Source organism: Adiantum capillus-veneris, chromosome 23 (assembly GCF_014529385.1).
Source record: "Adiantum capillus-veneris isolate H3 chromosome 23, ASM1452938v2, whole genome shotgun sequence".
In the NCBI taxonomy this organism is placed as follows: domain Eukaryota; kingdom Viridiplantae; phylum Streptophyta; class Polypodiopsida; order Polypodiales; family Pteridaceae; genus Adiantum; species Adiantum capillus-veneris.
This window is the reverse complement of record NC_140953.1, coordinates 129,781,108-129,795,374: the sequence shown is the minus strand read 5'-3', so window position 1 is coordinate 129,795,374 and position 14,267 is coordinate 129,781,108. Positions and strand designations below refer to the sequence as shown.

The window sequence follows — 14,267 nt, the reverse complement described above, 5'->3', positions numbered from 1 at the left end:
AGTTGCCCAACCATTGGCTCATGCACAATGTTTTCCATGAGAGCCTATGTAAGCCTTACAAAGGAGCGCCATCAAAAGAATCAATAGTTGTTGCAGACCCTCCAAAAATCGAAGATCAAGAAGAAGTACTTCAACCTGAGTCAATTCTATGACATGAAGACAAGGCACTAAGAAACGGTAAGATTATCTGACGATATCTTATTAAGTTTAAGAATTATTCTTTTAAAGATGCTATATGTATGCAAAGAACCTAGCTTTAGGATATTATGAACCTTGTCAATGCTTACAATGTTGCACTAGAGTAAGCATATGAAAATGCATTTTAAATGAAAAATGTTTTTGTCTTATAAGACTAGTTCTCTTTTTATTGTGCACAAATTTAAGAAGTATGCATGCTTAAAATCATGTTTGTGGTGACGACGTCTCCCAAACACCAAGTAGAACTTTTCACTCTACTTTGGAAGTATGATATGGACTAGAGAGCAGACATGCTTGCGGTAGCTATGTCTCCCAAGCACCAAATAGATTAGTCATCCATCTTGGAATGATGTCGAAGAGTAAAAAGGGATCCTCTACCCGCCGCTAAGTAAAATGGACTAATGACTAGGCTTTATCTTCTCTACCTCATAGCTGAGGACGACTATGATTTCAAGAGAGAGGTAATGCCATAAAATATAATATCTAACTTTACCAAATGATTTTCTCATATTAAATTGATCATTTAATGTGCGAGAATAAACAGGAACAACAGATAGAATAGAGACGTGTGCTTCTAGACCTATCTCAACACAGGACCAAAAGGACAGATGGTTGCATCTCAATAGGGTTCCAAAAGGAGATGGTCTATCAAAGACCAATGTGAAATAAGTGCTTCTATACTTACCTCAGCAGGGGACCAAGAGGAGAGATGGTTACATCTCAATAAAGGTCCAAAAGGAGGTAGTCTATCAAAGAGCAATGTGCATCTAATGGAGATTAAAAGATCTTAGGGTTAGCTTCATTAAAGACCTCCAATGGTTAGTGTTAAAATTCCTTTGACCTTAAGCAAGCTAGGGTTGAGCTTGAGGTGGGAGCCCGACGTAAACTCGTCTTTGACCTTAAGCAAGCTAGGGTTGTGCTTGAGGTGGGAGCCCAATCTAAACTTGCCTTTGACCTTAGGCAAGCTAGGGATAAGCTTGAGGTGGGAACTCCACCTAAGGTGCTTGTCATGCTCGATGGCTAAGGTACTTGAGGTACTTGTCATACTTAATGAGGAAGTTGCTTGAGAAGCTTCTTATGCATAAAAGTCCCAAAGTTCGGGGAATCTTTGACCTAACCTTCCACTCACCCAAGGGGCACCCCTTTTCTAAAAGGACACATGGGACACATGTCAGACTCTCACTAAACTTAACCACATGGTGTGCTTGAATGCTATTGGTTGGGCTAAAGAGGGGTCCAATGAGCTCCTACTTCCATCCAGCAAATATCTAGATATTTTCAAGCTCTCTCTCTCTAAGGGGTAAGGAGGACACTTGTCAAAACACTACCCATGTACTTGATTGCATGTTGCATATGATTGGCTAGGGGGAGAGGTGTCCAATGAGCTTGCAGCATGTGGAAAGGTTGCAACTCGCCCCAAGCAAGCAAGGGGGGTGCTAGGGGGATATACACCACACACACACTCATTTTGAAAATCCATTCTCACTTGGTGAAAGTTGAGGAACTCCACCTCCTTCTCCAAAGTTGTGGGAAGTGAGAGCCTACACCAACACTCTTGGCTATGGAATGGAAATCAAGCCAAGAGCCATGATTCAATGCTTAAGCTTACCATCTTCTCCATCTTCATTACTATGCTATTATGTATGCTAGCAAGAAGAGTGATGATAAGTGAGGAACTATTTCTTTCTCCTATGGAATGTTTCTTCTTCCTCTTCCCTACCCTCATTCCCGCTAGCTCTCTCCACCTTTGAAGGTGTTTGAGGCCTTGGGACTGAGGCTTGGGATAGTTAATGCTTTCTACAAAGTTTATGTTATGTTTGTGATGCATGAAGCTTCCATATTCATTGCATCACCTAGGTCACAAGGAACACAAAGATTGTATTGTACCAAGTCTCTCTTGATGGGAGAAACTATAATACAAATGCCTATTGGAGGGGGGATTGGCTCCGTATGAATCCGGTCCTCAACTATTGTCATGTTCTCTAAACTCTCTCTCTTGCAAAAGTATCGTTCATGCCAAGTTAACTAAGTACCATGTTTATGTTGCTACCATCAATTAAGTTCACCTGCTATGCTCACAAAGTAATCTCACAAAAGTGCTTCATCTAATTTCCTAATTCCGCTACTCTCATAGTTCATAGGCCATTTGCATTACAGTTATGGCCCACTACGGGCCAATGAAGGAGAATGTAGAGGGTGGTGAGGCGGGCCATTAAGCTGGGCGGCAGCGGGGCAGGGAGATATGAATTTCAGGAAGTCACCCAAGAGAAGCCCCCTATGGTGAGAGATGAGGTTGTACGACACACAAAAAACGCGTCAAAAAGTTGGATAGGCAAGTCCCTCCATAGCTGCCTCATCCTACGTATCTAATATAGAAAGGTTGGTTTAAAGTTGAAGGAAAGCTTTGGCAGGTAAGTTATGTAGAAGGGGTTGAAGGGGTGCAGAATGTGGAGGGCGGTCATAGGCTTGCAGAAAAGTAGGGCTCCGCAGTGGCCACAAGTGAGGGCGGCTTCTTCCATGTCGTTGACATTGGCCAGGAATTAGCTGAACACGTGCATCAAGAAATATCTGACACATGGATCTCCCACTGTTGCTGTGCTTATGTCCCCGAACCCTAACACCAACCTGTTGCCCTTCTCTTGCTGCATCCCCTTTTTCCTTGTCACAGTGATAGAGAGTGTCAACCCCAGTGCAAACGAGGTTGGATGCTCTATTAGTGGAAACCTTGGGATGGAGCTCAAAATGGAGACACTCAATAGAGACGAGGTGCAATGTCCTTGAAAGGGCAACGAGCTCGGTGGCAGCAATCTTAACAGTTTGCAACAACAAGACATAACTCTCTTGACAGATTTCACGCGAGTGCGCCTTGCGTGATGCGACACAAGAGAGAGATGTACTAAAGTCGAATCAAAGGCAAAAACACAGATCAAAATGGACGAAGAAGATGCGGAGAGAGGAAGCTAAGAAGAAAAATGTAGAAGGTGCAAAGGATCCAACAACAGAGTGTGTTGTTGGCGATGATGAAAAGGACGTTCAGCAAAGCACTACTGTGTTTGTCTATTTGGTTTATGTCGCAGCGTTCCATCACCTTGCTAACCTTCTCTATGCTTCTCATATCCAGCATCATCCCGTCCAATGAAGAAACAAAGTTATTTTCCATCGTCTAGGTGCCAGCTTTTTTACGTACCACTCTCTCATTTTGAGCTTAGCTTCCGATGGTCTTCATGTCATTGTGTTGCATTTCCCATTTGTTGTTGGGAGTTCTGAAGAGCCTGTTGTGAATCAACACGGCCCTTCTTCAAGCTCAGAGATGTCTACAAAGAGATTTTAGAGAAAGGTTTGCTTTAGAGGTTCAAATAAATGTTTGAACTTTGAAACAGGTGCTTTTTCCAACCAGACACCTAGGGAGGAACAATGGATAGAGGTGGGCACAAGAAACATTGTGTTCGGGAATCGGGGGAAAACAAACAGCAACAAATGTCTCCACAAGCGGATCACCAAATGATAATATCCACGTGGAAAAGGAAAGGAGAAGTCAATATTGATGGTGATACTTTTCATTGTTACCAAACGAAGGCCTAAAACTTAGGAAACTATGCAAATTCTTGTAAGGCTAGGTGTTCAATATGATTCTAGGGGATTTGAGTGCTAAGAGAGTCTTCTCATAGACCCTCTAAAAGGGCCTTTGAGAGCACCTCCCAATCAAAAATCCATGCCCGTAGGGATGCTACAACCACAGGCGAAATGAAAAGTGTCCCCCTTGTTTGGCGGGTGGTTGAACCTGAAGTCATGGAGTGGAGCTTAGATCGACTCACACACACACACACACATAGAGAGAGATACACAGACAGAGAGCTTACACAATATGTAGAGAATTCGTTGAAGGGTTATCTCCCAAATCTTATTCACACAAGTATATGTGAGTATATACAAAGAGTTAGTGATAAGCGAGTTAGGCGGGCGGGCGGCCATATCCTTATAAGAGGCCGCTTGGGCTTTAATCCCAAAAACCTCCCAATTAAAATCCAATGTGGCACTTTAAGTAACTGTAAATCTATCAACATAAATGTACAGAGATTTACATGGCTGGCATCTATCCAATGCCCAATAACTCACGACAATGCACAAAGCCCTCTCCTGGAAGTCCCTTTGTGAGTAGATCAGCAGGATTGTCCTTGGTGTGGATCTTCAGGAGTTGTATCTGCTTGTCTTCAAGTACTTCCCTAATGAAGTGATATTTCACATCAATATGCTTAGTCTTCGAATGGAACACTGGATTCTTTGCCAATTGTATAGCACTTTGACTATCACAATATAACTCTGGCATATCTACTTTGATTCCCAAGTCTGCTACCAATCTACCAAGCCAAATAGCTTCTTTGCATGCCTCATTTGCTGCAACATACTCAGCTTCTGTAGTAGACTGTGTAATACAATCTTGTAATCAAGATCGCCATGATATGGCACCTCAAGCCAATGTAAAGACATAGCCTGATGTAGATCTCCTCTTATCCAAGTCTCCTGCAGAATCTGAGTCAGTGTATCCTCTGACACTCAAATCCTGACTACCATAGCATATGCGCATCCTCTTTGTATGTTTTGAGTATCTCATGATACCTTTCGCTACCTCCCAATGTTTCTTGCCGGGATTTGACATATATCTACTAACCACTTCCACTGCAAATGCAATATCCGGACGTGTAGCAATCATTGCATACATCAAACTCCCACATGGAGACGTATACATCACCGTATCCATTTCAACCTTTTCCACCTCAGACTGTGGGCAATCTTGGTTGCTTAGTTTCACATATGACGGCAATGGTGTCATCAATGCCTTTCCCCTATCCATATGGAAACGTTGCAACAACTTGTCAATATACTCTTCCTGAGATAAGTAAAGCATCTTCTTTGACCTATCTCGCTGGATACGCATACCCAGTATATGACTTGTCTCACCCATGTAAATAGTACCCATCAATCACTATCAAGTACAATCTGTTCAAATTTAAATTGCGAGTACTTCATAAAAAGGTGATTGATACTTGTGCCTCTATTCCGTGGCATTATTTTTGTATTTTGAAAACAACTCTTATGTGTTTTCTCTCATCGCACATCACATCACTCATTAAGATTCACAGACATGGAATTTTGTGTACACTTAAGTTGGGCTCTCGAAAAGCATTTTGTACGAGCATGCATTTAAGTGATTGAGCAAACTTTTACGTATGTACTATGAGAAATAGAATTCCAAAAAAAAGCTTTTACATTTTTCATAATTACCTCTCTCTATGCTGAGTTGGTGTTTCTTACAGGGCCCAAAATTGAGTCCAAGTTTCTCATAATGCCACTGCTTCTGCCCAAAATCCATCAGGCAACTCAGCATTTGACAACATGCTTCTGACCTTCTCTTGTATGGTCCTATTCATACGTTCTACAACTCCATTTTGTAAAGGATTGTATGGTGCAGTAAGTTCCCGCTTTATCCCTTTTGCTTCACAAAAGTCTTGGAAAGCCTTGGAAACATACTCTCCACCATTGTCTGTCCTTAAGCATCTCAACTTCTGACCACTCTGATTCTTCACAAGTTGCAAGAATGTCTTAAAGACCTTGAGCACCTCATCCTTGTGCTTCAAGAAGTAAACCCATACTCTGCGAGAATAGTCGTCTATAAAGGTACAAAAGTACGCTGCTCCCCCTAGCGACAAACTAGGCATTGGTCTGCATAAGTCACTGTGTACAAGAGCTAACCATTCATCCTTACGATTTCCCTTTGATCTATGCGGTTCCTGTGTTTTCTTACCATAAACACAATGCTCACAAAACTCGAAATCTTGAAATGAAAATCCAGGCAAATAACCATAACGAGAAAGTATTTCCATTCCTCTTTTTGACATATGTCCCAGCCTACGATGCCACAGTGACACACTTGGCTGCTCAATCACATTAATTACATGGTTTTTAACTTCTGAAACAAGTAAAGTGTACAGAGTTCCTGACTTGCTGCCATGTGCTGCAGTCATCGAACTTTTGGAGATCTTCCAAGCGTTGTTCTCAAAAACTGTCGCATAACCCGCATCATCCAACTTCTTTGTACTGATCAAGCTCTTTCGGATTGCTGGAACATGTCTGACATTCTTGAGCCATAAAAAAGAGCCATTTTGAAACTTCAATTGCACATCTCCCACTCCAAGTATGCCACAAACCTGCACATTGCCAAGTCTGACATAATCTTTAGTAGCCACATATGATGTAAACCACTCTTTGTGCGGAGAAACATGTAAAGATGCCCCTGAGTTGATAATCCAATCACTCATAGCATGTCCATCCTCTGCAGTCAAGAAAACAGAATCATAATTTCTTGTGAGGAAGATGTCACCAGCTGCTATACCAGAATCACTGTCTGAACCAGATTTTGTGACATTCACCTCTTCAATCTTCACTGAACTCTTCTTTTCATCTTGCTCAGAACTCTTTGTTTTTCCTTTTTCTTGTTTCCACTTCGTACAGTCTCTCTTCACGTGACCCTTCTTACCACAATGGTAGCATTCTATGTCATCCTTTGACTTTGAGTCACGATACTTACTTCGGTTTTGTGCCTTCTTACCCTTCTTCTCTTTAGACTGTCGTCTCCCTCGAACGACCAAAGCACTATTGCCTTTGCCTTTGTCAATGTTCTTCCTGTTCACTTCCTCTGTGAGCAAGGTGCCTTCTACATTGGCACTTGTAAGACCTTCTCGCGCGACAAAGTTACTTAATGCCGTGCGAAAAGTATCCCAACTGTCTGGCAAAGTGGTTAAGAGAAACATAGCCTTCACTGAATCTGGAAAGACTATCTCCTGTGCTGTTAACTGGCTGAAAATTGTGTGAAATTCATTGAGATGATTTGACATGGCTGTCCCTTCCTTCATCTTCAAATCCACCAATTTCTTGAGTCAGTAAATCTGAGAAGCAGCACTTTGTTTCTCGTACATACCACATAGCTTTTGCCATATGCCATACGCTGTAGTCTCTTCTGCTACATTGAAGTAAACATTTTCTGCCAGTGTCAACATGATTGTGGAACAAGCTAACTCGTCAAGCTCTTCCCACTCATCTTCAGCCATACCTTCTGGTCTCTCCCCTTTGAGCTTCAACAGCTTCACTTGTTTTTTCTGCACCAAAACCTGTCAAATCTGCTTCTTCCAAAATGGAAAGTTTGTGCCATCCAGCTTCTTTATGTTATAAAGAGTCTCACTTTGAGAATATGCCATGTCTGCCAAACTGTTTACTCCTAGGAAAAATCCGGTAGAGTTTCCCCTGTAAACTGGCCTCTATACACAATAAACAAGCTGTAAACAACAATTTGAACACCTCTCCTCAAGAATTGTCTGTATTTTGAAAAATTTTGATAGAGTCTCCCCTATAAATTGAGCTTTAGAAACCAAAAGATAGCTCAAAAACAACCATAAATAGCTGACTAGTGATAAATCTAAAAATCTATGTAATATGCTATCTTGTAAGCATACACTGTCTCCTGTCTGGGCGATCACAGAACCTGTATCTATCTCAAGACTGAACCCTGAACAATGCCTCAACGGCCTGACGCATAAGATGAAATCTAGTGTCTACACAAAGTCATTATGGGATAAAAGTCGCCGAAGAGGATGCGTGTAGAGGGGAACTCCAGCAACCTAATCCACCTCACACTGGGTAACCCAGCCCCCAGTGCTTCGCTTCAAAAAACCTCACACATGACCCTCTTAGATGGCTCAGTAAACTGGCCAGAACTAGCATACATCCTACAATAGACCAATCACTATCCTATGACGGCTGCGGCGGTCTGTCTTCTAGCGTGACTCACAACTAGTGACGAGAGCAAAGCGAACCCCGAACCCCTCTAAAACACCGGGGACCGAATGGCGCACCTCGAGCCTGTCATGGTAAAGCAAACAGGGGGCACCACCTAGCTTCAGCGGCTAAGACGCAAACAACACACCACCATAACAAAGTTTTCATCCAAGAGAGATGGATGCTTGGGAGTAATGATGAAGAGGAAAGGGAATGAGATCAAGTGGGAGAGAGAGAGAGAGAGAGAGAGAGAGAGAGAGAGAGAGAGAGTGAGGGAGGGGGTATAGCGGCTTAGTACTTAGGCACCACAAAAGGATGGTGAATCCGCACACCCTTCACACATACACAAGCTCACTCCAAACACAAAACTAGGTGGCGATTCCGCACACCTCACATAGGCAAAACATTGCAAGAAAACATACTCACAAAACCTCAAGCTTTATTTAGAGAATAAGGCGATGAAATGGGGAGCATAGGGTAGGGGAATGAGAAGGGAGAGAGTGGTAGAGCACATGGCGGATAGGTGGGAGTTGATGGCGAAGATTTGCACGAGGGTTATGGCCATCATCCTTCATTTAGTTGCCCTTCATCTTCCATAGCCCAAGGGTGTAGAGGTCATGCTCAAGATGAGCATGGTGATTGCGGTGATGGTGATGGTGTGGGTGTGTGTGTGTGCACTAGGCACACACAGTGCATAGTGTACTCTTTGGTGATGTTGTGTGTGTGTGAAGTGTGATGATGACCCCTCTTTATATAGGGGAGGAGGGGAGAGAAATTCTAGAATTTAGAAATGAAGAAATCATTATCTACATAGGCCATGTGACTGTGGGCCCCACTTGTCTGGCTGTGTGTATATGTGCCAGAACAGCAGTCTCATGAGAGAGAGACTAAGAGAGAGAGATGGGTTGATGAAAAAAAGTGAGAGGTGACATGGAGAATAAAGTAATTACAAGAGGGGAGAGAGGGGAGTGTGTTCAGAGGTGAATCTGTGTGCAGATGTGTGTGAACACAAGAAAAATCAGGTAACCACCGGGTGGGGATGGGTCTGTGGGCACCTTTTTCAGTGAAACTGAGTGTGTGTGAGTGTGGGGGAGGTTATTTAACTACAAGACAAGAGACATGGCGCCCTTTAGAGAGAGAGGGGGGTATTTGGGTCATGGGATATGATAGGAGAGAGAAAGGGGGGGTGGGGTATACTATTTTGGAAGATAGGATAAGTTGCATGTGAGTTAGGGTGCATTATTGGTGAGTTAGAATGCATTATTGGTGAGAGGTGGGGTAGCTTGAGGGGAGAGAGAAAGGAGAAAGGACAAGGGGAAGAGAGAGGGGGTTGACCTTTTGAGTGGAGGAGAGGAAAAGGGACACACGGCGGGGCAACAGTGAAGAAAAAGGAGGCAAGGTGGGGATGGGCTGCCCCGCAAGCATGAGGTGGCCTATTTTACCTTTCTCATATATTTACATAATCATACTTTATTTTTTCTTACTTTTTCCAATGCCTTTTATCACTCCCTCCCTAAGAGGGGGTTTTCATGGGGTGGAGACGAGAGAAGAGGGGTATGGGAGCTTGGCTTGTGAAAAGCCCCCATCACTAGCAGACCCACAATCACAGTACATCAATCTGCAATACATGCCAGTGGTGTCAAGCCGTCGTATGGCCACACCTCCCCTGGAACCTGGCAAGCACAAGAAGTAGCAATGCAGACTGCAATATATATATATATATGATGATATATATGTGTACCTGGTCTATAGATGATGCTTTGAAGACTAATGAGTGATGTATGTCGATGTCGATATTGATGCTGACCAACTCCTGCTTGCCAATCTACACAGGACGGGTTTATTTGCGGCCGAAACCTATCTTTTGATGTAGTGCTCAGAGCGAAATTTTGAGGGCATACACAGCTTCGAAAGGGGGGTAAAACCCCAGGCCACCTACTGGAAATACTCCCGGAATTCCGAGTGTGAATTTCCAAGCTCCGGATCCAGAATCTGGCTAAAAAGTGTGCGCACGCGATTACACAAAAACGCACTGAACCTTGCTCTGATACCAATTGAAGTTGCGGGGCGGAGCTTAGATCGACTCACACACACACACACACACACACACACACACACACACACACACACACAGATACACAGACAAAGAGCTTACACAGTACACAAAGAATTTGTTGAAGGGTTATCTCCCAAATCTTATTATTCACACAAGTATATGTGAGTATATACAACGAGTTAGTGATAAGCGAGTTAGGCGGGCGGGCGGCCATATCCGTATAAGAGGCCACTTGGGCTTTAATCCCAACAGAACCACCCTCCAAAAGGGCCTTCCGCCTCCAAAATCGGCAGCTGCCAGTGCACAAAGCCAACTCATCGAGTGACAAGCCCTGGAAATGGCAGCGCCTATACATATCGCCATTTCTCCCTCTCAACCCTCTCGCAAAAATGGCATTGCCATGCCGCTTGGGATGCTGAAATGCAAGCGACTGCTTCTCTCCCCTGCGATCATCTGCACATCCTTACTTTCCCTGGCAGACGAATGCGAATGCCGACCTTGTTGTTATCAAGGCGGATCGCAAGGTTGATTTAAGCTCTCATAATGTACGGAGTATCACAAACCTTAAGGTTGAAAACACAGGCTTGGATTCTGTTTCAGAGGTGCTTTTTCCTTTACCTTCAAGTTTGGCAAGTAACTTGGCCTTTATTGGGGTCTCTGCATACGAAGGCAAAGTGAAAAATAGAGCTGCACCAATCAACTTACCTGTGAAGCTAATAAAGTCTGAGGCCATTTTATCAGAAGGGGTGGTTCTGTTCTCTATTATTCTAAACAAGCCTTTAAAAGCAAGCAAGTCAACATTAGTGGATGTTTACACAGTCTTTACACATCTTTTGAAACCTTTTCCAGAAGAAATTACTCAATCACATGTACAGCTTGTGCTTTATGATGACAGTGTGTATGTTTTGTCTCCTTATCCTGTAAAAGTACAGACAACCTCCTTCAAACTGCCTAGCAATCCACGGATTGACTCTTACACAAAGGTTAACCCAGTAAAGCTAGAAGATGCTGAAATAAAATATGGTCCTTATGAAAATATTCCAGCATTTTCTTCTCTACCCATCACTATATATTATGAGAATAACCATTTGCTGTTGTGGAAGAGTTGGTGCGGGAGATAGAAATCTCTAACTGGGGCAATATTTATGTAACTGAAAACTATCAACTTACTCATGGTGGAGCTAAGCATAAGGGTGGTTTTTCAAGGCTCGACTTTCAGGGTAGACCAAGAATAAGTGAGAGGCCATCCCTTCGTGGCTTGCAGGCTCGCCTTCCTCCACGAGCTCATTCTGTCTACTACAAAGATGAGATTGGCAATGTTTCAACATCACATCTGTGTCTTGACAGGACAAGACAGAGCTTCTATTTGAGCCAAGGTACCCCTTGTTGGGAGGCTGGCATGTGACTTTTACTATTGGTTATGGAGTTCCTTTACAGGACTTTGTTTTTCGGGCAGCTGATGGGCAAATATACCTGAGATTTCCTTTTGGATGCCCTATTCAAGATGTTGTTGTAAAGAAACTTGTTGTGAAGGTGGTGCTACTAGAAGGGTCGAAAGAACCTTCTGTTCAGGTTCCATTTACTATAGACGAATCAAATGAGGTCAAGTATAGCTATCTTGACAGTGTTGGAAGAACTGTTGTCGTTTTGACAAAAAAGAACGTAGTGCAGGAGCATAATGTTTTCTTGGAGATATACTTTAAGTTCAACCCAATTGCAATGCTAGTTGAACCACTGATGCTCGTTACTGGATTTTTTCTTTTTTTCATTGCCTGCGTTGCGTATGCTCGGCTAGACTTTTCTATATCAAAATCCTCAGCTTCATACCAGGCTCGCATTCAGCGTAAAGAGCTTATCGATGTCGTCGGTCGGACTGCACTTATTGCAGGATATGCCCAACATGGGCAGGGTCACGAAGCTCTGGGCTGTTTTCATCGCTTGTGAAGCAAGGGCCTCTCTCCGGATGCGGTCACCTATGCTTGTGCCTTGAAGGCATGCGGTATTATTCAAGACGTTGATCTGGGTAAACAAATTCATGACGAGATTGCTACTTAGAGGTTGTTGGAGAAGAATGTTGTGCTTGGCAATGCGTTGGTATACATGTATGCTACTTGTGGTGTATTTTGGAAAGCACAACAAGTTCTGGACGAGCTTCCCAACCGAGATGTCATCTCTTGGACTGGATTAATTGCAGTATATGCCCAACAAGGCTAGGGCCAGGAAGCTTTGAATTGTTTCCATTGTATGCGAAGTGAGGGTTTCTTTCCAGATGCACTCACCTATGCTTGCATTTTGAAGGCATGTGGCATTATGTGAGACATTGTATGGGAAAAAAAATTCACGATGAGATTGCCAATCAGGGGCTATTGTAAACAACTGTCATGCTTGGCAATGATTTGGTTGACATGTATGCCAAGTGTGGTGTACTATTGAAAGCTAAACAAGTCCTTGACGAGCTTCTTGATCGAGATGCGGTCTCTTGGAATGCATTGATTGCAGGTTATGCCCAACAGGGGCAAGGCCAAGAAGCATTGGAATGTTTCCAGCGGATGCGAAGCGGGGGCTTCTCTCCAGATGCAGTTACCTATGCTTGCATTTTGAAGGCATGTGGCACTTTGACAGACGTCCACACAGGAAAACAAATTCATCATGAGCTTGTTAGTCGGGGACTATTCAACAAAAATGTCGTGCTTGGTAATGCTTTGGTTGACATGTATGCCAAGTGTAGTGTACTTTTCGAAGCACAACAAGTTCTTGACGAGCTTTATGTCCGGGATGCAGTCTCTTGGAATGCATTGATTACAGGAAGTGCTTCGCTGTTTTCATCAGATGCAAAGTGCCTTTCACAATTGATCACCATCGTTCTTGCTTCCACCAGATTTGGACGCATGAAGCGACCAGTGAATTTTGATAGGCTTTGAATTGACACAAGCTGAAATATAAAAATTCTCACTTCTTTCTAAAGTTCCTCCACCCAAATAGTCACAAGCTTATCTCCTTCATCCTCCATTGTTGTCTCTTGCAGCAGGTTAAGAGCAGGAGATGCCCAGCATCGTTGATGCAAGGTGCATCGACGACAGACGGTCAATCGCGCGGTGAGTAAGCATTATCATTCTGTGATTTTTGACATTTTTGACAGTGCGAACGCATTTGATGAACACACTGAGAATCGCACACTGCCGTGGGAATGGCACGTTCCCTCGTATTATAAAATTGGGGAGGACTGTGCAAACTCCTCCGTGCAAGGAAACTTGCATGTTTTTTTTTAAAAAACATAAAAATTGGAACAACAAACAATTAATAACATTGACATCTTGTATGATTACGAATATTGAGCTTGAAAAACCTCTAACCCTCCTCGTGGTTTTCTGCAAGGTACCCCTCTGAAGCACTACGATCGGTATCTCATTCTTTCGAGGCACACATTTGAACCACGGAAATCGGTGGCCTCTCTCTCTCTCTCTCTCTCTCTCTCATCCTTTCATAAATTTTTTTACTTGAGAATTTTGAAATGGCATATATAGTTTTCAATATTTTGCTCGAGAATGATTTAGAAGAGTTACGGCAATAAGGAGAGGATGCCTCACTGGTATCTGGAGGGGGACGTATGCATGTAACTATGGATCTCTATGAGGTACCTTGTGATTACCAAATATCGACAGCTGCCTTTTGGTTTGAAAGAGCTTGCTAAGATTTTGATATGGGTCTTAATGCATCCGTGCAAACACCTTAAGAGCCAAGATAGGATCAATAGGATTTGTCGTTGTTGATTGTTTCACTTTGATTTGGGTATGCAAACGCAGTCTTGAAGAGTTAGTTTTGTTGGGACATTGTGAAATAGAATGCCTAGAATGTCGTAAAAAGAGGCTGGGATGCACACGTTCTGGGAGAAGCTCCTCACAAGTTCAAGAGTGGTATAGAAGCTCTTATGCAATTGAAGGCAGATAATCCAAAATTCAGTGACCAATACTGTCCTCCAAAATTGCAAACTTGATGGTTTGTAGTATTCGGTAGACTTTTTATTGAGCATCATGAACACATTCATATTTGTGATGAATTAGATTGGAAAGAATTCACCTTCGAATTTTGAAATTGTTTCTCAAATTTTCAGCCATGACCTATACCTACATACATTCTGCTCTCGCCATAGCGTGGGCTCTCCATTGTGTCTCGTCACATAATC

At 43.0% G+C, this 14,267-nt stretch overlaps 1 pseudogene; it reads left to right on the top strand.

Moving 5' to 3' along the window:
* The first annotated feature begins 1,193 nt into the window (after positions 1-1,193).
* LOC147428541 (dolichyl-diphosphooligosaccharide--protein glycosyltransferase subunit 1A-like) lies at positions 1,194-12,102 on the top strand (annotated as a pseudogene).
* Positions 12,103-14,267: the final 2,165 nt, after the last annotated feature.